Source organism: Brienomyrus brachyistius, chromosome 2, assembly GCF_023856365.1.
Source record: "Brienomyrus brachyistius isolate T26 chromosome 2, BBRACH_0.4, whole genome shotgun sequence".
NCBI lineage: Eukaryota > Metazoa > Chordata > Actinopteri > Osteoglossiformes > Mormyridae > Brienomyrus > Brienomyrus brachyistius.
In genome coordinates, this window is record NC_064534.1 from 41,370,571 (window position 1) to 41,390,533 (window position 19,963).

Below are 19,963 nucleotides of genomic sequence, written 5' to 3' on the forward strand. Positions count from 1 at the left end.
TTTTATACCAAAATAATGCTGATCTTGAAGGTACAGAAAGATTGTTTTATTACGAGGTTCGGGGTTTGTCTGAAATTTCTTAAAAATGTCAGACTTGTCACAGCGGTACCACACCACAATTTTGACCCCAAGCATTCGCTCAAACTCTGCTATGTTTGAGAATGAAACCATGTCGGCCACAGTTAGACCGACTGATTCCTGCAAACGTTTAGCTTCTATCTCAGCAATCTCATGTGACATGTCAGGGTTTAAGAGGCGGACTACGCAGTAAGCAAAGCACAGATTATTTCCAGAGTTTTCAGAAACAATAAGACAACTGAGCTTCTTTTGCAAAATTTCAGACCTTAACAGCTTTGTTAATTTCTGCCGATTGCCCGCGCCACCATTTCGATTATGAATAATCTGCACGACCAGCTCCAGCGTTTCATCGCTAAAAACCTCGGCATTACTCTGTGTAAGGTTGTCTACCATCGATAGCAGATCATTTAGATCGATCTCGCCTCGAACATGTATAGCTGTGTCATTAGTCACTGAATCGCCCTGCAGTTCCACCTGTATGATATCCCCAGGCCCCGCTAAAGCGTTCACTCTGTCCACCAAATTTTGGAATGTCTGTATAACAGACCTGTAGACATCTACTATGTCCTCATGCTCAATCCCCTCAAAATGAAAGCGTTGCCTTATTTCAGTGTTGTTAAACTGTGGTCTGCGTATTACATTAACATCACCATCAGCTGCGCCCCCACCATGTTGTTGTTCCCCATTATCAATGTCCATAATTTCAGGGTCCCCCGCCGCTCCATCTTCATCATCATTTAAATCATTTAAGAAGTTTTGTAAAATGGGGTTAAATTCACCCGGTTGCTCACCATTCAGTTCAGCAATCATCTGATGCAGTTCAGCGTACATGGCCGATCCGTCATCAGCGTCAAGCATTTGCACATCGTTGTCTGGTCCGATGTCAGCCGCGTGGTCGTCAGCCATTTCCACATTCATAGACACATGAGCATTTGGTAGCCACCCGTCTACATCGTCTATAGCGTCTCCCATATTAACATAGTCCATATCCTCAACAGCTTCATGAGCACCATTCTCATTTAAATCATTTATTAAGGCGAGCATGTAGGGGTTAATTTCAGCCGTTGGTCCGTCATTCAGTTCATCAATCAGCCGAAGCAGATCGGGGTTCAGCGGCGTTTCACCATCGTCATCATTTATATGCATGCTTCTACCCCCGTCAAAACTCCAATGCCGCCAGTTTTCTGCCATGTCTGTGCTTATTCTTTATATCTGATCAGACAAATCCGCCAAAAAATCACACATTTGATCCTGAAAAAGGAAAAAAGCTACCTTGAGCCCCTTCAGCCTCTCGGCCCGGGATACAGCGCCGTCCAGGGAGCTCGCAACCGGCCACTGCCAAGGTGTTAATTGGTCAATATCCCAATCTTGCGTCCTCTGCAGGGGCCCCGATAAGGCCCTGGATGTGGTCGCTGGATCACCGCTTGCTGGGAACCCTTGGTCCGGTGTCACAACCCCTGTAGTAGGAGTGCCCGGCGGCGTAGATTCCAACTGTTCTTCAGGTTCGCTCTGAGCGCCGTCGGTTGAAGTTTCTGCCGTCGCTAGACCCGCTTCAATTTTTTCAGCCGCAGCGATCAACAATTCATCATCGGCAGTGTCTTGGGGGGAAGAGAAGGACAAAAATCAGTCTTTAAGCATTTCATACACAAAAATCCACGATGCGGTTATTGTTCCACGTACCGTTAAAACTATCCGTTCTTTTCCGCTTATGTTGTCCGTGGACAGTCCCTTCACGATTATCTCTGAAAATAACCGTCGGCGTGCTTAACAGGTCAGCGTCCTTATCTGCGACAGTGAACATAAAACTTTCAGTCTTTCCACAATTTTTTAAAACAGTAAATCCATTGATGTGCTTATCATTGATATTAACTTACCGCTATTCCAATCCTCTGCTTCACGGGGCTTACTCGGGCTTGACACCGTGGAAAATTCTTGGTCAAAAGTAATCGCAAATGTTTTCACAATAGCGACAATTCAAACAATTTTAAAGTATGGCGAAAGAAATTTAACATACCTCCAGTTTGTCATTTCCATCTTTGGCGTCGTGATCGTCGATAACGTTTCAAGTTCTTCTGTATTTTTGGTCGACAGCGTCGCCCTTAATATAGGGGAAACTTTTTTTTTTTGGGGGGGGGGGGGCTGGACCGCCCCTTCCCCGCTGTGGGGGCCACATGCTGTGGACACAGGGTGGCGCTAGCGACCCGTCTTTACCGCCGTTCGAGTTATTGCCAGTTTTTAAAATGTGCTTTTGCCCCCCTATTAAATAGTCGCGTACGTCTACTTTAGCCACATTGAAATAATTTTATTCATTAATCCTTGTTTACGGGGTAGTTTGTCGACTGCTTTAGTCCTCAACTTATTTATTTTTATACTTAAATATCATAATTTGTGGTAATGATCGTTTTTTATTCCTTGTTTAGTGGTGCGGCTGTTTGTCGTGTTCTTTATTCCTTAAACTTTTATATATTTTATACGTAAGCATGTGTAATTAATGGTTTTTTATTCGTTGTTTAACACATTAGTGGTGCGGCTGTTTGTGGAACCAGTCGGATCCCCTGTTGTTTAATTCCACCTCATTGCATAAATGGCATATATCACACCCATACAAATTTAAAATAACGCTATAACGAAAGAATTTGTTGCTGCCTAAGTTTCAGCCGTTCCTACACAACATCCTGTTGTTCTGATGAGCTAACCCCTGCCTAACGGTATTGCCAAGTATTGCCTGTCGACCCGAAAAAAAGGTAGTTGCATTGCAAAGGTAGATGCATGAATTCTTGGTCCAGCGACAATTGTTCGCCATTTGACAGTTGCTTGACGCGACGAGCTGGCTCAATAAAGGAAATACTGTGTGGGTCTACGCGCATGCGCTCGCTTAAACAAGAAATAACTGCGTTATTCTTTGATTATTGCTGTCGAAAATGCACAGAGCGCTTTACTTTATTATTCACATTGGCAGAAAAGTGCTTCATTCCTTAAAAACATTACGGCTATAGGGGTTTTATTTGCTAAAACAGGCGCCCCGCCGGCGTCGCCATTTTGAAAGGGGAGGCGGCGTGGGTGCGCATGCGCCAAACGCCGGACTAGCGATCGGCCATTCCGCCCCGCGTTGTTCAAACAGAGTAGTCGCATGTGGCAGTGCTCCGGGATCGTTTCGTCCTATTTCTTCTAAAAGTTTGCCGCTTGCATGCTTTCTTCAACCTGGTAAATATAACTAAAGTCTTTCGTGTTGGTTAAATGTAATGAGTGATAGCTTCTTTTAAAACGACGGGCTTGTTTGTTGTTTTCGCTTGTTTAAATTTGCTCTTCTGCTGCTTCTTTCGGGGCATGTTTGTTAAAATTCACCCTGCTTTTTCTTTTAAAATAACACTAAGGGTTTTCTTCTTTTGGGTCTTTCTTCTTTTAAAACATTTTGGTGCTTTCTTCTTTTAAAACATTTGGGTGCTTTCTTTTAAAATACGCCGCGGCGCTTACTAACAACACGGGGCCGGACGGACGCCCCCGCTGAACGTGTATGCGCTATCTTGCCATTATCCTGCTCTATGTTTTATTATACCTTAAAAACGTAATCAAAAACCACATTAATAAAATAAATGTAATGTATTTTTATTCTATTAAAGTTTAATCCCCCAAACCCCCCTATCGGCAACACGTGGCATAAGCATGTATTGTTACCATATATGGACATAACGGCAATCTCCCAAAACCATATCGCCCCCTATCGGCAAAACGTGGCATAAGCATGTATTAATACCATATATGGGCATAAACTCTCGACCAATCAGAATCAAGGATAATCCACTTCCTCTTATGACGTCAGAAGCGGAGAATTAAGCTCCGCCCAATGTACCACCTAATATCTCTCATGTGATTCAGCAGCTACCAGTGGGCTTCGTGCGGCGGAGATTTTGTGGCTGTTAGCGGAGTTGATAACAGAGGGTCGTTAAGAGAAGCCTGCATGCAGTAGGCAAAGGAGTAATGTTTGCCGGCGGGGGACGTGCGGCGATTAACCTGTGCGGTAGTGAAAAGGAGTTAAAAAGAAGGAAGTGTGCGGATGCGGAAAGAATGGAATAATTGTGGTAGGCTGCCGGCTGAGTAGTTTGGTGAATGTTTGGTGTGGGTCCGGCGCTGCCGATTGGATGGTGGGGCTGCAGTGTGAGTCAGATAAAAAAAAAAAAAAGAACATTAGTAGGATCCAATGGGACCAACTGGCATGTATAGAGGCGTGTAATGCAAAAGGGATGTTTTTGGTAGCATCTCTCGCTAACGGCCATACCACCCTGAACTCGCCTGATCTCGTCTGATCTCGGAAGCTAAGCAGGTTAGGGTCTGGTTAGTACTTGGATGGGAGACCACCTGGGAATACCAGGTGCTGTAAGTTTTTCTCACTTTATACAGGGGGCGCTCCACTTCACGATTAATTTAAATCTATCACTCCCCTTCCATTTTACTATTTTATATATTTCTTTTTTCTCTCATTCATGAAGGCAGCTTTTACACACGTTTTACTCTAAATACTGCCTGGTAATTCTAGGTGCTGTAAGCTGTTCGTGCCTTTATTCCACCAGGGCACGATCTTCTCACAAACTTGAAGACTGTCACTCCCCATTCACGTTTTACAACTTATTGTTAATAATAAAGAGACAGCTTTTTACACACAGTTTTAAACAAAGTACTGATATAATTCCTCTTCAACTCACCGCTTTGTTTGCTATGCAAAAACCACTTCGCCACAGAAGACTTGATATTGTTGGCATAGCAAGGTCTGCTCTTCTCCTCTTTTCAAAACTTGCAAAAAGCTGTATTTAAAAGAGCAGGTTGGCTGGGGTAATTCAAACCCTTCAATGCCAGCTTAATGTTTAGGTTAGTGGGAATCACAGAAGAATTAGGGATGGAAACTTCTTTGCTGGTGGTAGAAGCGGTCTGGTGAATTTTTAGAGAGAAGAGGCTGTCGATGTTTGAATGTAGAAAATTGTTCTGGCTGCAGCCTGCAGTATGGACTTGTTAGTGTGTGTAGCTCCCAGTGTTCTGACAGCGCGACGTTTTGGGGAAGCATGTGATTCAACAGCTACCAGTGGGCTTCGTGCGGCAGAGATTTTGTGGCTGTTAGCGGAGTTGATAACAGAGGGTCGTTAAGAGAAGCTTGCATGAGGTAGGCAAAGGAGTAATGTTTGCCGGCGGGGGACGTGCGGCGATTAACCTGTGCGGTAGTGAAAAGGACTTAAAGAGAAGGAAGTGTGCGGATGCGGAAAGAATGGAATAATTGTGGTAGGCTGCCGGCTGAGTAGTTTGGTGAATGTTTGGTGTGGGTGCGGCGCTGCCGATTGGATGGTGGTGCTGCAGTGTGAGTCAGATAAAAAAAAAAAAAACAGGAGTAGGATCCAATGGGACTAACTGGAATGTATAGAGTCGTGTAATGCAAAAGGGCTGTTTTTGTTCGCGGCTCTTGCTTATGGCCATACCACCCTGAACGCGCCCGATCTCGTCTGATCTCGGAAGCTAAGCGGGGTAGGGTCTGGTTAGTACTTGGATGGGAGACTGCCTGGGAATACCACGTGCTGTAAGCTTTTCTCACTTTTACTTTATACAGGGGGCGCTCCACTTCACGATTAATTTAAATCTATCACTCCCCTTCCATTTTACTATTTTATATATATATTTTTTTTCTCTCATTCATAAAGGCAGCCTTTACACACCGTTTTACTCTAAATACTGCCTGGTAATTCTAGGTGCTGTAAGCTGTTCGTGCCTTTATTCCACCAGGGCGCGATCTTCTGACAAACTTGAAGACTGTCACTCCACATTCACGTTTTACAACTTATTGTTAATAATAAAGAGACAGATTTTTACACACAGTTTTAAACAAAGTACTGATATAATTCCTCTTAAACTCACCGCTTTGTTTTCTATGCAAAAACCACTTCGCCACAGAATATTCGATATTATTGGCATATTATCTGCTCTTCTCCTCCTTTCAAAACTTGCTGAAAGCTGTATTTAAAAGAGCAGGTTGGCCGGGGTAATTCACACCCTTCAATGCCAGCTTAATGTTTAGGTTAGTGGGAATCACAGAAGAATTAGGGATGGAAACTTCTTTGCTGGTGGTAGAAGCGGTCTGGTGAATTTTTAGAGAGAAGAGGCTGTCGATGTTTGAATGTAGAAAATTGTTCTGGCTGCAGCCTGCAGTATGGACTTGTTAGTGTGTGTAGCTCCCAGTGTTCTGACAGCGCGACGTTTTGGGGAAGCATGTGATTCAACAGCTACCAGTGGGCTTCGTGCGGCAGAGATTTTGTGGCTGTTAGCGGAGTTGATAACAGAGGGTTGTTAAGAGAAGCCTGCAAAAGGTTGGCAAAGGAGTAATGTTTGCCGGCGGGGGACGTGCAGCGATTAACCTGTGCGGTAGTGAAAAGGAGTTAAAGAGAAGGAAGTGTGCGGATGCGGAAAGAATGGAATAATTGTGGTAGGCTGCCGGATGAGTAGTTTGGTGAATGTTTGGTGTGGGTCCGGTGCTGCCGATTGGATGGTGGTGCTGCAGTGTGAGTCAGATAAAAAAAAAAAAAAACAGGAGTAGGATCCAATGGGACTAACTGGAATGTATAGAGTCGTGTAATGCAAAAGGGCTGTTTTTGTTCGCGGCTCTTGCTTATGGCCATACCACCCTGAACGCGCCCGATCTCGTCTGATCTCGGAAGCTAAGCAGGCTAGGGTCTGGTTAGTACTTGGATGGGAGACCACCTGGGAATACCAGGTGCTGTAAGCTTTTCTCACTTTTACTTTATACAGGGGGCGCTCCACTTCACGATTAATTTAAATCTATCACTCCCCTTCCGTTTTACTATTTTATATATATATTTTTTTTTTCTTTCATTCATAAAGGCAGCTTTTACACACCGTTTTACTCTAAATACTGCCTGGTAATTATAGCTGCTGTAAGCTGTTCGTGCCTTTATTCCACCAGGGCGCGATCTTCTCACAAACTTGAAGACTGTCACTCCCCATTCACGTTTTACAACTTATTGTTAATGATAAAGAGACAGCTTTTTACACACAGTTTTAAACAAAGTACTGATATAATTCCTCTTCAACTCACCGCTTTGTTTTCTATGCAAAAACCACTTCGCCACAGAAGACTCGATATTATTGGCATAGCAAGTTCTGCTCTTCTCCTTTCAAAACTTGCTAAAAGCTGTATTTAAAAGAACAGATTGGCCGGGGTAATTCACACCTTTCAATGCCAGCTTAATGTTTAGGTTAGTGGGAATCACAGAGGAATTAGGGATGGAAACTTCTTTGCTGGTGGTAGAAGCGGTCTGGTGAATTTTTAGAGAGAAGAGGCCGTCGATGTTTGAATGTAGAAAATTATTCTGGCTGCAGCCTGCAGTATGGACTTGTTGGTGTGTGTAGCTCCCAGTGTTCTGACAGTGCGACGTTTTGGGGAAGCATGTGATTCAGCAGCTACCAGTGGGCTTCGTGCGGCGGAGATTTTGTGGCTGTTAGCGGAGTTGATAATAGAAGGTCATTAAGAGAAGCCTGCATGCGGTAGGCAAAGGAGTAATGTTTGCCGGCGGGGGACGTGCGGCGATTAACCTGTGCGGTAGTGAAAAGGAGTTAAAGAGAAGGAAGTGTGCAGATGCGGAAAGAATGGAATAATTGTGGTAGGCTGCCGGCTGAGTAGTTTGGTGAATGTTTGGTGTGGTTCCGGCACTGCCGATTGGATGGTGGGGCTGCAGTGTGAGTCAGATAAAAAAAAAAAAAAAAACAGGAGTAGGATCCAATGGGACTAACTGGAATGTATAGACGCGTGTAATGCAAAAGGGCTATTTTTGGTAGCGTCTCTCGCTTACAGCCATACCACCCTGAACACGCCCGATCTCGTCTGATCTCGGAAGCTAAACAGGCTAGGGTCTGGTTAGTACTTGGATGGGAGACCACCTGGGAATACCAGGTGCTGTAAGCTTTTCTCACTTTTACTTTATACAGGGGGCGCTCCACTTCACGATTAATTTAAATCTATCACTCCTCTTCCATTTTACTATTTTATATATTTCTTTTTTCTCTCATTCATAAAGGCAGCTTTTACCCACCGTTTTACTCTAAATACTGCCTGGTAATTCTAGGTGCTGTAAGCTGTTCGTGCCTTTATTCCACCAGGGCGCGATCTTCTCACAAACTTGAAGACTGTCACTCCCCATTCACGTTTTACAACTTATTGTTAATAATAAAGAGACAGCTTTTTACACACAGTTTTAAACAAAGTACTGATATAATTCCTCTTCAAATCACCGGTTTGTTTTCTATGCAAAAACCGCTTGACCACAGAAGACTCGATATTATTGGCATAGCAAGGTCTGCTCTTCTCCTCCTTTCAAAACTCGCTAAAAGCTGTATTTAAAAGAGCAGGTTGGCCGGGGTAATTCACACCCTTCAATGCCAACTTAATGTTTAGGTTAGTGGGAATCACAGAGGAATTAGGGATGGAAACTTCTTTGCTGGTGGTAGAAGTGGTCTGGTGAATTTTTAGAGAGAAGAGGCCGTCGATGTTTGAATGTAGAAAATTGTTCTGGCTGCAGCCTGCAGTATGGACTTGTTGGTGTGTGTAGCTCCCAGTGTTCTGACAGCGCGACGTTTTGGGGAAGCATGTGATTCAGCAGCTACCAGTGGGCTTCGTGCGGCGGAGATTTTGTGGCTGTTAGCGGAGTTGATAACAGAGAGTCGTTAAGAGAAGCCTGCATGCGGTAGGCAAAGGAGTAATGTTTGCCGGCGGGGGACGTGCGGCGATTAACCTGTGCGGTAGTGAAAAGGAGTTAAAGAGAAGGAAGTGTGCGGATGCGGAAAGAATGGAATAATTGTGGTAGGCTGCCGGCTGAGTAGTTTGGTGAATGTTTGGTGTGGTTCCGGCACTGCCGATTGGATGGTGGGGCTGCAGTGTGAGTCAGATAAAAAAAAAAAAAGAACATTAGTAGGATCCAATGGGACCAACTGGCATGTATAGAGGCGTGTAATGCAAAAGGGCTGTTTTTGGTAGTTTTTCTCGCTCACGGCCATACCACCCTGAACACGCCCGGTCTCGTCTGATCTCGGAAGCCAAGCAGGGTAGGGTCTGGTTAGTGCTTGGATGGGAGACCTCCTGGGAATACCCGGTGCTGTAAGCTTTTCTCACTTTTACTTGATACTGGGGGCGCTCCACTTCACGATTAATTTAAATCTATCACTTCCCTTCCATTTTAATATTTTATATATATTTTTTTTTTCTCTCTCTTTCATAAAGGCAGCTTTTGGAAACCGTTTTACTCTAAATACTGCCTGGTAATTCTAGGTGCTGTAAGCTGTTCGTGCCTTTATTCCACCAGGGCGCAATCTTCTCACAAACTTGAAGACTGTCACTCCCCATTCACGTTTTACAACTTATTGTTAATAATAAAGAGACAGCTTTTTACACACAGTTTTAAACAAAGTACTAATATAATTCCTCTTCAACTCACCGCTTTGTTTTCTATGCAAAAACGACTTCACCACAGAAGACTCGTTATTATTGGCATAGCAAGGTCTTCGCTTCTCCTCCTTTCAAAACTTGCTAAAAGCTGTATTTAAAAGAGCAGGTTGGCCGAGGTAATTCACACCCTTCAATGCCAGCTTAATGTTTAGGTTAGTGGGAATCACAGAGGAATTAGGGATGGAAACTTCTTTGCTGGTGGTAGAAGCGGTCTGGTGAATTTTTAGAGAGAAGAGGCCGTCGATGTTTGAATGTAGAAAATTGTTCTGGCTGCAGCCTGCAGTATGGACTTGTTGGTGTGTGTAGCTCCCAGTGTTCTGACAGCGCGACGTTTTGGGGAAGCATGTGATTCAGCAACTACCAGTGGGCTTCGTGCGGCGGAGATTTTGTGGCTGTTAGCGGAGTTGATAACAGAAGGTCATTAAGAGAAGCCTGCATGCGGTAGGCAAAGGAGTAATGTTTGCCGGCGGGGGACGTGCGGCGATTAACCTGTGCGGTAGTGAAAAGGAGTTAAAGAGAAGGAAGTGTGCGGATGTGGAAAGAATGGAATAATTGTGGTAGGCTGCCGGCTGAGTAGTTTGGTGAATGTTTGGTGTGGGTCCGGCGCTGCCGATTGGATGGTGGTGCTGCAGTGTGAGTCAGATAAAAAAAAAAAAAAAAACCAGGAGTAGGATCCAATGGGACTAACTGGCATGTATAGACGCGTGTAATGCAAAAGGGCTGTTTTTGGTAGCGTCTCTCGCTTACAGCCATACCACCCTGAACACGCCCGATCTCGTCTGATCTCGGAAGCTAAACAGGCTAGGGTCTGGTTAGTACTTGGATGGGAGACCACCTGGGAATACCAGGTGCTGTAAGCTTTTCTCACTTTTACTTTATACAGGGGGCGCTCCACTTCACGATTAATTTAAATCTATCACTCCTCTTCCATTTTACTATTTTATATATTTCTTTTTTCTCTCATTCATAAAGGCAGCTTTTACCCACCGTTTTACTCTAAATACTGCCTGGTAATTCTAGGTGCTGTAAGCTGTTCGTGCCTTTATTCCACCAGGGCGCGATCTTCTCACAAACTTGAAGACTGTCACTCCCCATTCACGTTTTACAACTTATTGTTAATAATAAAGAGACAGCTTTTTACACACAGTTTTAAACAAAGTACTGATATAATTCCTCTTCAAATCACCGGTTTGTTTTCTATGCAAAAACCGCTTGACCACAGAAGACTCGATATTATTGGCATAGCAAGGTCTGCTCTTCTCCTCCTTTCAAAACTCGCTAAAAGCTGTATTTAAAAGAGCAGGTTGGCCGGGGTAATTCACACCCTTCAATGCCAACTTAATGTTTAGGTTAGTGGGAATCACAGAGGAATTAGGGATGGAAACTTCTTTGCTGGTGGTAGAAGTGGTCTGGTGAATTTTTAGAGAGAAGAGGCCGTCGATGTTTGAATGTAGAAAATTGTTCTGGCTGCAGCCTGCAGTATGGACTTGTTGGTGTGTGTAGCTCCCAGTGTTCTGACAGCGCGACGTTTTGGGGAAGCATGTGATTCAGCAGCTACCAGTGGGCTTCGTGCGGCGGAGATTTTGTGGCTGTTAGCGGAGTTGATAACAGAGAGTCGTTAAGAGAAGCCTGCATGCGGTAGGCAAAGGAGTAATGTTTGCCGGCGGGGGACGTGCGGCGATTAACCTGTGCGGTAGTGAAAAGGAGTGAAAGAGAAGGAAGTGTGCGGATGCGGAAAGAATGGAATAATTGTGGTAGGCTGCCGGCTGAGTAGTTTGGTGAATGTTTGGTGTGGGTCCGGCACTGCCGATTGGATGGTGGTGCTGCAGTGTGAGTTAGATAAAAAACAAAAAAAACAGGAGTAGGATCCAATGTGACTAACTGGCATGTATAGAGGCGTTTAATGCAAAAGGGCTGTTTGAGTAGCGTCTCTCGCTTATGGCCATACCACCCTGAACACACCTGATCTTGGAAGCTAAGCAGGGTAGGGTCTGGTTAGTATTTGGATGGGAGACTGCCTGGGAATACCAGGTGCTGTAAGCTTTTCTCACTTTTACTTTATACAGGGGGCGCTCCACTTCACGATTAATTTAAATCTAGCACTCCCCTTCCATTTTACTATTTTATATATATATATTTTTTCTCTCTTTCATAAAGCCAGCTTTTAGAAACCGTTTTACTCTAAATACTTCCTGGTAATTCTAGGTGCTGTAAGCTGTTCGTGCCTTTATTCCACCAGGGCGCGATCTTCTCACAAACTTGAAGACTGTCACTCCCCATTCACGTTTTACAACTTATTGTTAATGATAAAAAGACAGCTTTTTACACACAGTTTTAAACAAAGTACTGATATAATTCCTCTTCAACTCACCACTTTGTTTTCTATGCAAAAACCACTTCACCACAAAAGACTTGATATTATTGGCATAGCAAGGTCTGCTCTTCTCCTCCTTTCAAAACTTGCTAAAAGCTGTATTTAAAAGAGCAGGTTGGCCATGGTAATTCACACACTTCAATGCCAGCTTAATGTTTAGGTTAGTGGGAATCACAGAGGAATTAGGGATGGAAACTTCTTTGCTGGTGGTAGAAGCGGTCTGGTGAATTTTTAGAGAGAAGAGGCCGTCAATGTTTGAATGTAGAAAATTGTTCTGGCTGCAGCCTGCAGTATGGACTTGTTGGTGTGTGTAGCTCCCAGTGTTCTGACAGCGCGACGTTTTGGGGAAACATGTGATTCAGCAGCTACCAGTGGGCTTCGTGCGGCGGAGATTTTGTGGCTGTTAGTGGAGTTGATAACAGAAGGTCATTAAGAGAAGCCTGCATGCGGTAGGCAAAGGAGTAATGTTTGCCGGCGGGGGACGTGCGGCGATTAACCTGTGCGGTAGTGAAAAGGAGTTAAAGAGAAGGAAGTGTGCGGATGCGGAAAGAATGGAATAATTGTGGTAGGGTGCCGGCTGAGTAGTTTGGTGAATGTTTGGTGTGGTTCCGGCACTGCCGATTGGATGGTGGGGCTGCAGTGTGAGTCAGATAAAAAAAAAAAAAGAACATTAGTAGGATCCAATGGGACCAACTGGCATGTATAGAGGCGTGTAATGCAAAAGGGCTGTTTTTGGTAGTTTTTCTCGCTCACGGCCATACCACCCTGAACACGCCCGGTCTCGTCTGATCTCGGAAGCCAAGCAGGGTAGGGTCTGGTTAGTGCTTGGATGGGAGACCTCCTGGGAATACCCGGTGCTGTAAGCTTTTCTCACTTTTACTTGATACTGGGGGTGCTCCACTTCACGATTAATTTAAATCTATCACTTCCCTTCCATTTTAATATTTTATATATATTTTTTTTTTCTCTCTCTTTCATAAAGGCAGCTTTTGGAAACCGTTTTACTCTAAATACTGCCTGGTAATTCTAGGTGCTGTAAGCTGTTCGTGCCTTTATTCCACCAGGGCGCAATCTTCTCACAAACTTGAAGACTGTCACTCCCCATTCACGTTTTACAACTTATTGTTAATAATAAAGAGACAGCTTTTTACACACAGTTTTAAACAAAGTACTAATATAATTCCTCTTCAACTCACCGCTTTGTTTTCTATGCAAAAACGACTTCACCACAGAAGACTCGTTATTATTGGCATAGCAAGGTCTTCGCTTCTCCTCCTTTCAAAACTTGCTAAAAGCTGTATTTAAAAGAGCAGGTTGGCCATGGTAATTCACACACTTCAATGCCAGCTTAATGTTTAGGTTAGTGGGAATCACAGAGGAATTAGGGATGGAAACTTCTTTGCTGGTGGTAGAAGCGGTCTGGTGAATTTTTAGAGAGAAGAGGCCGTCAATGTTTGAATGTAGAAAATTGTTCTGGCTGCAGCCTGCAGTATGGACTTGTTGGTGTGTGTAGCTCCCAGTGTTCTGACAGCGCGACGTTTTGGGGAAACATGTGATTCAGCAGCTACCAGTGGGCTTCGTGCGGCGGAGATTTTGTGGCTGTTAGTGGAGTTGATAACAGAAGGTCATTAAGAGAAGCCTGCATGCGGTAGGCAAAGGAGTAATGTTTGCCGGCGGGGGACGTGCGGCGATTAACCTGTGCGGTAGTGAAAAGGAGTTAAAGAGAAGGAAGTGTGCGGATGCGGAAAGAATGGAATAATTGTGGTAGGGTGCCGGCTGAGTAGTTTGGTGAATGTTTGGTGTGGTTCCGGCACTGCCGATTGGATGGTGGGGCTGCAGTGTGAGTCAGATAAAAAAAAAAAAAGAACATTAGTAGGATCCAATGGGACCAACTGGCATGTATAGAGGCGTGTAATGCAAAAGGGCTGTTTTTGGTAGTTTTTCTCGCTCACGGCCATACCACCCTGAACACGCCCGGTCTCGTCTGATCTCGGAAGCCAAGCAGGGTAGGGTCTGGTTAGTGCTTGGATGGGAGACCTCCTGGGAATACCCGGTGCTGTAAGCTTTTCTCACTTTTACTTGATACTGGGGGCGCTCCACTTCACGATTAATTTAAATCTATCACTTCCCTTCCATTTTAATATTTTATATATATTTTTTTTTTCTCTCTCTTTCATAAAGGCAGCTTTTGGAAACCGTTTTACTCTAAATACTGCCTGGTAATTCTAGGTGCTGTAAGCTGTTCGTGCCTTTATTCCACCAGGGCGCAATCTTCTCACAAACTTGAAGACTGTCACTCCCCATTCACGTTTTACAACTTATTGTTAATAATAAAGAGACAGCTTTTTACACACAGTTTTAAACAAAGTACTAATATAATTCCTCTTCAACTCACCGCTTTGTTTTCTATGCAAAAACGACTTCACCACAGAAGACTCGTTATTATTGGCATAGCAAGGTCTTCGCTTCTCCTCCTTTCAAAACTTGCTAAAAGCTGTATTTAAAAGAGCAGGTTGGCCGAGGTAATTCACACCCTTCAATGCCAGCTTAATGTTTAGGTTAGTGGGAATCACAGAGGAATTAGGGATGGAAACTTCTTTGCTGGTGGTAGAAGCGGTCTGGTGAATTTTTAGAGAGAAGAGGCCGTCGATGTTTGAATGTAGAAAATTGTTCTGGCTGCAGCCTGCAGTATGGACTTGTTGGTGTGTGTAGCTCCCAGTGTTCTGACAGCGCGACGTTTTGGGGAAGCATGTGATTCAGCAACTACCAGTGGGCTTCGTGCGGCGGAGATTTTGTGGCTGTTAGCGGAGTTGATAACAGAAGGTCATTAAGAGAAGCCTGCATGCGGTAGGCAAAGGAGTAATGTTTGCCGGCGGGGGACGTGCGGCGATTAACCTGTGCGGTAGTGAAAAGGAGTTAAAGAGAAGGAAGTGTGCGGATGTGGAAAGAATGGAATAATTGTGGTAGGCTGCCGGCTGAGTAGTTTGGTGAATGTTTGGTGTGGGTCCGGCGCTGCCGATTGGATGGTGGTGCTGCAGTGTGAGTCAGATAAAAAAAAAAAAAAAAACCAGGAGTAGGATCCAATGGGACTAACTGGCATGTATAGACGCGTGTAATGCAAAAGGGCTGTTTTTGGTAGCGTCTCTCACTTATGGCCATACCACCCTGAACACGCCCGATCTCATCCGATCTCGAAAGCCAAGCAGGGTAGGGTCTGGTTAGTACTTGGATGGGAGACCTCCTGGGAATACCAGGTGCTGTAAGCTTTTCTCACTTTTACTTTATACAGGGGGCGCTCCACTTCACGATTAATTTAAATCTATCACTCCCCTTCCATTTTACTATTTTATATATTTCTTTTTTCTCTCATTCATAAAGGCAGCTTTTACACACCGTTTTACTCTAAATACTGCCTGGTAATTATAGCTGCTGTAAGCTGTTCGTTCCTTTATTCCACCAGGGCGCGATCTTCTCACAAACTTGAAGACTGTCACTCCCCATTCACGTTTTACAACTTATTGTTAATAATAAAGAGCAGCTTTTTACACACAGTTTTAAACAAAGTACTAATATAATTCCTCTTCAACTGACCGCTTTGTTTTCTATGCAAAAACCACTTCGCCACAGAAGACTCGATATTATTGGCATAGCAAGTTCTGCTCTTCTCCTTTCAAAACTTGCTAAAAGCTGTATTTAAAAGAACAGATTGGCCGGGGTAATTCACTCCCTTCAATGCCAGCTTAATGTTTAGGTTAGTGGGAATCACAGAGGAATTAGGGATGGAAACTTCTTTGCTCGTGGTAGAAGCGGTCTGGTGAATTTTTAGAGAGAAGAGGCCGTCAATGTTTGAATGTAGAAAATTGTTCTGGCTGCAGCCTGCAGTATGGACTTGTTGGTGTGTGTAGCTCCCAGTGTTCTGACAGCGCGACGTTTTGGGGAAGCATGTTGTTGGGGAAAGCGCCCGGCGTTTCCACCCCAACTCCACATTTATGAGACACACACAGGTTACAGTTTTACTTGCAAGGGTACCCACACTCTCTGCAATGCAAACTACAGCAGAATGTGTTACAAAGGGTGGTTCCCCTTGGCTTCTTTATTTATAGTCAATGGGGGGCGCAAGAGAGGGAAGTGAGATTCTTATCTAAGTAGGCAGCTGTTAACCACCTACTTAGAGTACAATAGCTAAGAGTATGTGGCTAGAAGATAAGAAATAACGTATACATATATATTTACACTCATTGCTGATCATACAGAAATGATTAACAACTGTTTCTTCAACCTAACAGTCCCTCCTGTTTATCATGACAGTATGATCAGAAGCATCAACATTGTACAAGTTGCAAAAGCACTTTAGGTACAACCTTCATTTAGACCACATTGTCATTATCCTGGAAAACATTTAATTCCGGTTCTTCATGTCCGAGCCCTGCACGGGTGCTTTCGGCTCGGCCGTCATTATGAATTATATGTCTTCTTCATCGCCATCGTTGGAAACAGGCTCTGTCTCTATAGTTTGGGTAAGGGAGAGAAACATTGTACTGCGTGTCCGAAAAGCAGCATTAAGAGCTTGATTAATAAACATTTTCAAACATGGTATAACAGTAATAAAACAACAGAAAAATAAAATGAAAAACAAAAGAAGAGGTAGGCATGTTTTCATCAGTATTGACCACCATGTTCCTGTAATAAACCAGTCTAACCAGGATGAGGAGGACTGCGGTCGACTGTCCATGGTCATCACTTTTTGTAAGTTTCGGAGGCGGTCTAAGGCAGATGTCATATTGGGTGAGTGCACATTGTCAGGAATGTAAGTGCAGCACGTTTGGTTCAGGAGGACACATACTCCTCCTTGTGCGGCTGTCAGTAGGTCTAATGCCATACGATTCTGGATTACCATCTGTCTGGTTATGTCTAATTGTTCATTTTGTTTTTGGTTAATCAGTATCGAATCATTCATAAATAGACCTAGTCTATAATTTAGAGTTTCTACGCGTAGCATGAGTTTTCCGATTCCTAGCCCAGGGAACAGGGCCAGCATAACTTTACTGCCTGTTCCCCACAATTTATGTTCAGCGGGCACGTCGGTTCCCCACACACTATCATGGGGTTGTATTGATATCGAACGCCTTCTCCTGCTTCTGAAGAAAGTTTTACTTTCCTGTGCTATCAGGAAGGTGTGATCTGAAACAAAAATAAGAGCGCATACTCCAAACCAGTTCGGTGGTAAGACAAAGTATGCACGAGGTCCACACAACCATGCTACTCCGTCCACCCAATATGTTCCATTACTGGGGCGAAGCATCGAAATTGGAGATCCATACATGCTGTCTACATATGTTAGGTTACAGTTCGTGGTGTTTCCTCCTATCCATCGCGTACCATTATCTTGCTTAAAACAAATGGCATGCTGATATGTCAGTGGGTCTCTTTCCATCAAGACAGAAAAAGGAAGTGAGACATTAGTTTTAGCAACAGCGAAGTCTACCCAGAAATCCTGTATACAGGTACCATTTTGAAACCCAACGTCATCTGGGTAGTTTCCTGTAGCCTCCTGATACTTAATTCGGACCACTGTCATTCTATTAGTCCCAGGTATAGTTATGTTCACATCTTCCCCTGCTAGCGAAAATATAAGGGAAAGACGGCTCTGGTATCCTATTCCTGCGAAAGAAGCAGCGCACTTGGCTTGGGATATGTTCATAGCTTTACCATACACCGTAGGTCCTTCACTATGAGTGGGCATTACTGAACAAACATAGCAATTTGTCACATTTTTCGCTGTTACAGTATCATGTACATATCGATACCAGTAGTTTTGCATAAATGGATGTGAGTGGTCAGCGGGCAACGGGCGTAGATGGAAGTCATCATGGGTCCATCGCCGTAGGTGCTGTAATGGAGCTGGTGAGAGCAAGGACAACCATACAAGTCCTACAACAAGAATGACCCCTAGAGTCACTTTACCACATCCCCACCCTATCAGGGCCATCCTAAATAGAGTGCAGCTCAGTTGTTTTCTTCACCGGGTTGAGACAACAGCACCCTATTGGTTACTGTGCCTTTGTAGCGGACTTCCACTGCTACTCTGTTGCTGAGGCCTCTGATAAGGGCTTGATGAGTTTACAGTGACTTTTGTGTATCCAGGAAGGTCGTTCTGCGATCTTTACTGCTGTTGGTGTTGTGAGGAGGACTTGATAAGGACCGTCCCACCGAGGTGTGCTCCAATCTTTCCGCAACAGGACCTTGACCAGGACCCAATCTCCCGGCTGCAAGTTATCCTGTTGAGTAGAAACAGAATTTACCGGCAGACTACTGGGGCTATGTTTTTGTTGTGATGTTAGTAGTTTACGCATCCAATCAGCCAGCGTATTTTCTCGGTCTGCTTTTTCTATGTCATTCATTTCAGTTGCTAGGGGAAATGGTCTACCATACACTATTTCAAAAGGTGTCAATCCTGCAGGAGTGGGAGTTATTCTCATCCATAATTTTACTAGAGACAAACATTCTGGCCACGGCCTTTTTGTCTCTTCCACTGTCTTTCTTAGCCTTGTTTTAATAGTGCCGTTGGTCCTTTCCACTAAGCCTGCGCTCTGGGGGTGATACGCACAATGATTCTTAAGCGTAAAACCTAATGCTTGTGAGCAAAGGGACATAGTCTGATTTACAAAATGAGTCCCATTGTCTGATCTTATAATATGAGGTATGCCATAGGTAGGGAAATAATGGCTTACCAAACATTTTGCAACGGTCATTGCATCACAGTGCTTTACAGGGTATATTTCTACCCACTTAGAAAAGGTGTCTATAATAACTAGACAGTATTTCTTTCCTTGTGACCAAGATAATTCAATAAAATCCATATGTACAACTTGAAACGGATACTCAGCTGTGGGGAACTGGCCACGTTTTGGTCTGATGTTTCCTTGTGCATTGTGTTTACAACAAATTAAGCATGTCCTACAAAATTGTTTTGCATAATCAGAAAAATTTATAGCATAGAAATATTGTTGTATGATATGTACCATCCCTCCTGTTGAGACATGAGTATTTCCATGGCTCACCAAAGCAGCTGTTTTGTATAAATTTTTTGGTAGGATGGGCTTGTCATTCATATAGTAAACTTTCTCTCGTTGTATTGCTCCTCTTTTGATCCAACTTTGTACTTCTATTTTAGGAGCATGAATCTGTGCATCACATAGCACATCGCTATCTATAAAAAGAATGTCTGCCACTGTGGTAGGTTGTTTCAGTGCCGCTTCTTTGGCGGTTTTATCTGCAAAACTATTTCCTGCGGTTTCTGCAGAGTCATCAGTCTGGTGTGCTTTGCATTTGCACAGTGCAAAGTGAGTCGGTAAATGCACAACGTCTAATAATCTAAGTAGCAAATTTGTATGAGTAAGAGATGTGCCCTGTGATGTTCTAAAACCTCTAATTTTCCAGACTCTTGCATAGTGATGGACAGCTGCAAACACATATTGACTATCAGTGTAGATAGTAAGTGACTTGTTCTTGAACAGTTCACATGCCCTGATCACAGCATAGAGTTCAGCCGCTTGTGCTGAACAAGTAGAGGGAAGTGCATTGGCTTCTAACACTTCAGTAGATGTAACTACAGCATACCCAACTTTATTTTTTCCCATATCATTTTTTGATGCTGAGCCATCTACATAAACAACTTCTGATCCTGGTATAAAAGTTTGCAGAATATCTGCTCTTGGTTTTGTTTGTTCTTCTATTGTTGCTTTGCAAGAATGTGGCTCCCCATCCTCTGCGGTAGGGAGGAGCGTGCTAGGGTTCAATAGGCCACACCGCTGAAGTTCAATGTTAGGTTGTGAGAGCAAAAGTGACACTAAGGTAAGATGTCTTGTATGTGTTAAGAATGGAAGCGGTGTCTGCAACAAGATTAGAGACACAGAATGAGGAACTTTAAGTATGAGGGGGTGACAAAGTACCAATTCTGCTGATACCTTTACTGCTTCTGCAGCAGCTGCACATGCCTGTAAACACTGTGGAAAGCC

General features: G+C 43.9%; 9 non-coding genes and 1 pseudogene across 9 annotated transcripts; all 10 read left to right on the forward strand.

The window, feature by feature from the left end:
* The first annotated feature begins 4,340 nt into the window (after nt 1-4,340).
* Nucleotides 4,341-4,459, forward strand: LOC125729553 (5S ribosomal RNA). Its single transcript, XR_007389986.1, has one exon. It is a non-coding gene; the product is annotated as a 5S ribosomal RNA (ribosomal RNA).
* Nucleotides 4,460-5,526: 1,067 nt separating this feature from the next.
* On the forward strand, nt 5,527-5,645 carry LOC125736600 (5S ribosomal RNA). Its single transcript, XR_007395876.1, has one exon. It is a non-coding gene; the product is annotated as a 5S ribosomal RNA (ribosomal RNA).
* Nucleotides 5,646-6,719: 1,074 nt separating this feature from the next.
* LOC125734228 (5S ribosomal RNA) lies at nt 6,720-6,838 on the forward strand. The gene has a single exon (XR_007393549.1). It is a non-coding gene; the product is annotated as a 5S ribosomal RNA (ribosomal RNA).
* A 1,078-nt stretch (nt 6,839-7,916) lies between these two features.
* On the forward strand, nt 7,917-8,035 carry LOC125734897 (5S ribosomal RNA). The gene has a single exon (XR_007394199.1). It is a non-coding gene; the product is annotated as a 5S ribosomal RNA (ribosomal RNA).
* A 1,076-nt stretch (nt 8,036-9,111) lies between these two features.
* LOC125730761 (5S ribosomal RNA) lies at nt 9,112-9,230 on the forward strand. Its single transcript, XR_007391053.1, has one exon. It is a non-coding gene; the product is annotated as a 5S ribosomal RNA (ribosomal RNA).
* Nucleotides 9,231-10,312: 1,082 nt separating this feature from the next.
* Nucleotides 10,313-10,431, forward strand: LOC125734898 (5S ribosomal RNA). The gene has a single exon (XR_007394200.1). It is a non-coding gene; the product is annotated as a 5S ribosomal RNA (ribosomal RNA).
* Nucleotides 10,432-11,505: 1,074 nt separating this feature from the next.
* On the forward strand, nt 11,506-11,614 carry LOC125732069 (5S ribosomal RNA; annotated as a pseudogene).
* Nucleotides 11,615-12,692: 1,078 nt separating this feature from the next.
* Nucleotides 12,693-12,811, forward strand: LOC125730762 (5S ribosomal RNA). The gene has a single exon (XR_007391054.1). It is a non-coding gene; the product is annotated as a 5S ribosomal RNA (ribosomal RNA).
* Nucleotides 12,812-13,891: 1,080 nt separating this feature from the next.
* On the forward strand, nt 13,892-14,010 carry LOC125730764 (5S ribosomal RNA). The gene has a single exon (XR_007391056.1). It is a non-coding gene; the product is annotated as a 5S ribosomal RNA (ribosomal RNA).
* A 1,082-nt stretch (nt 14,011-15,092) lies between these two features.
* On the forward strand, nt 15,093-15,211 carry LOC125735263 (5S ribosomal RNA). Its single transcript, XR_007394560.1, has one exon. It is a non-coding gene; the product is annotated as a 5S ribosomal RNA (ribosomal RNA).
* The last annotated feature ends 4,752 nt before the right edge of the window (nt 15,212-19,963 follow it).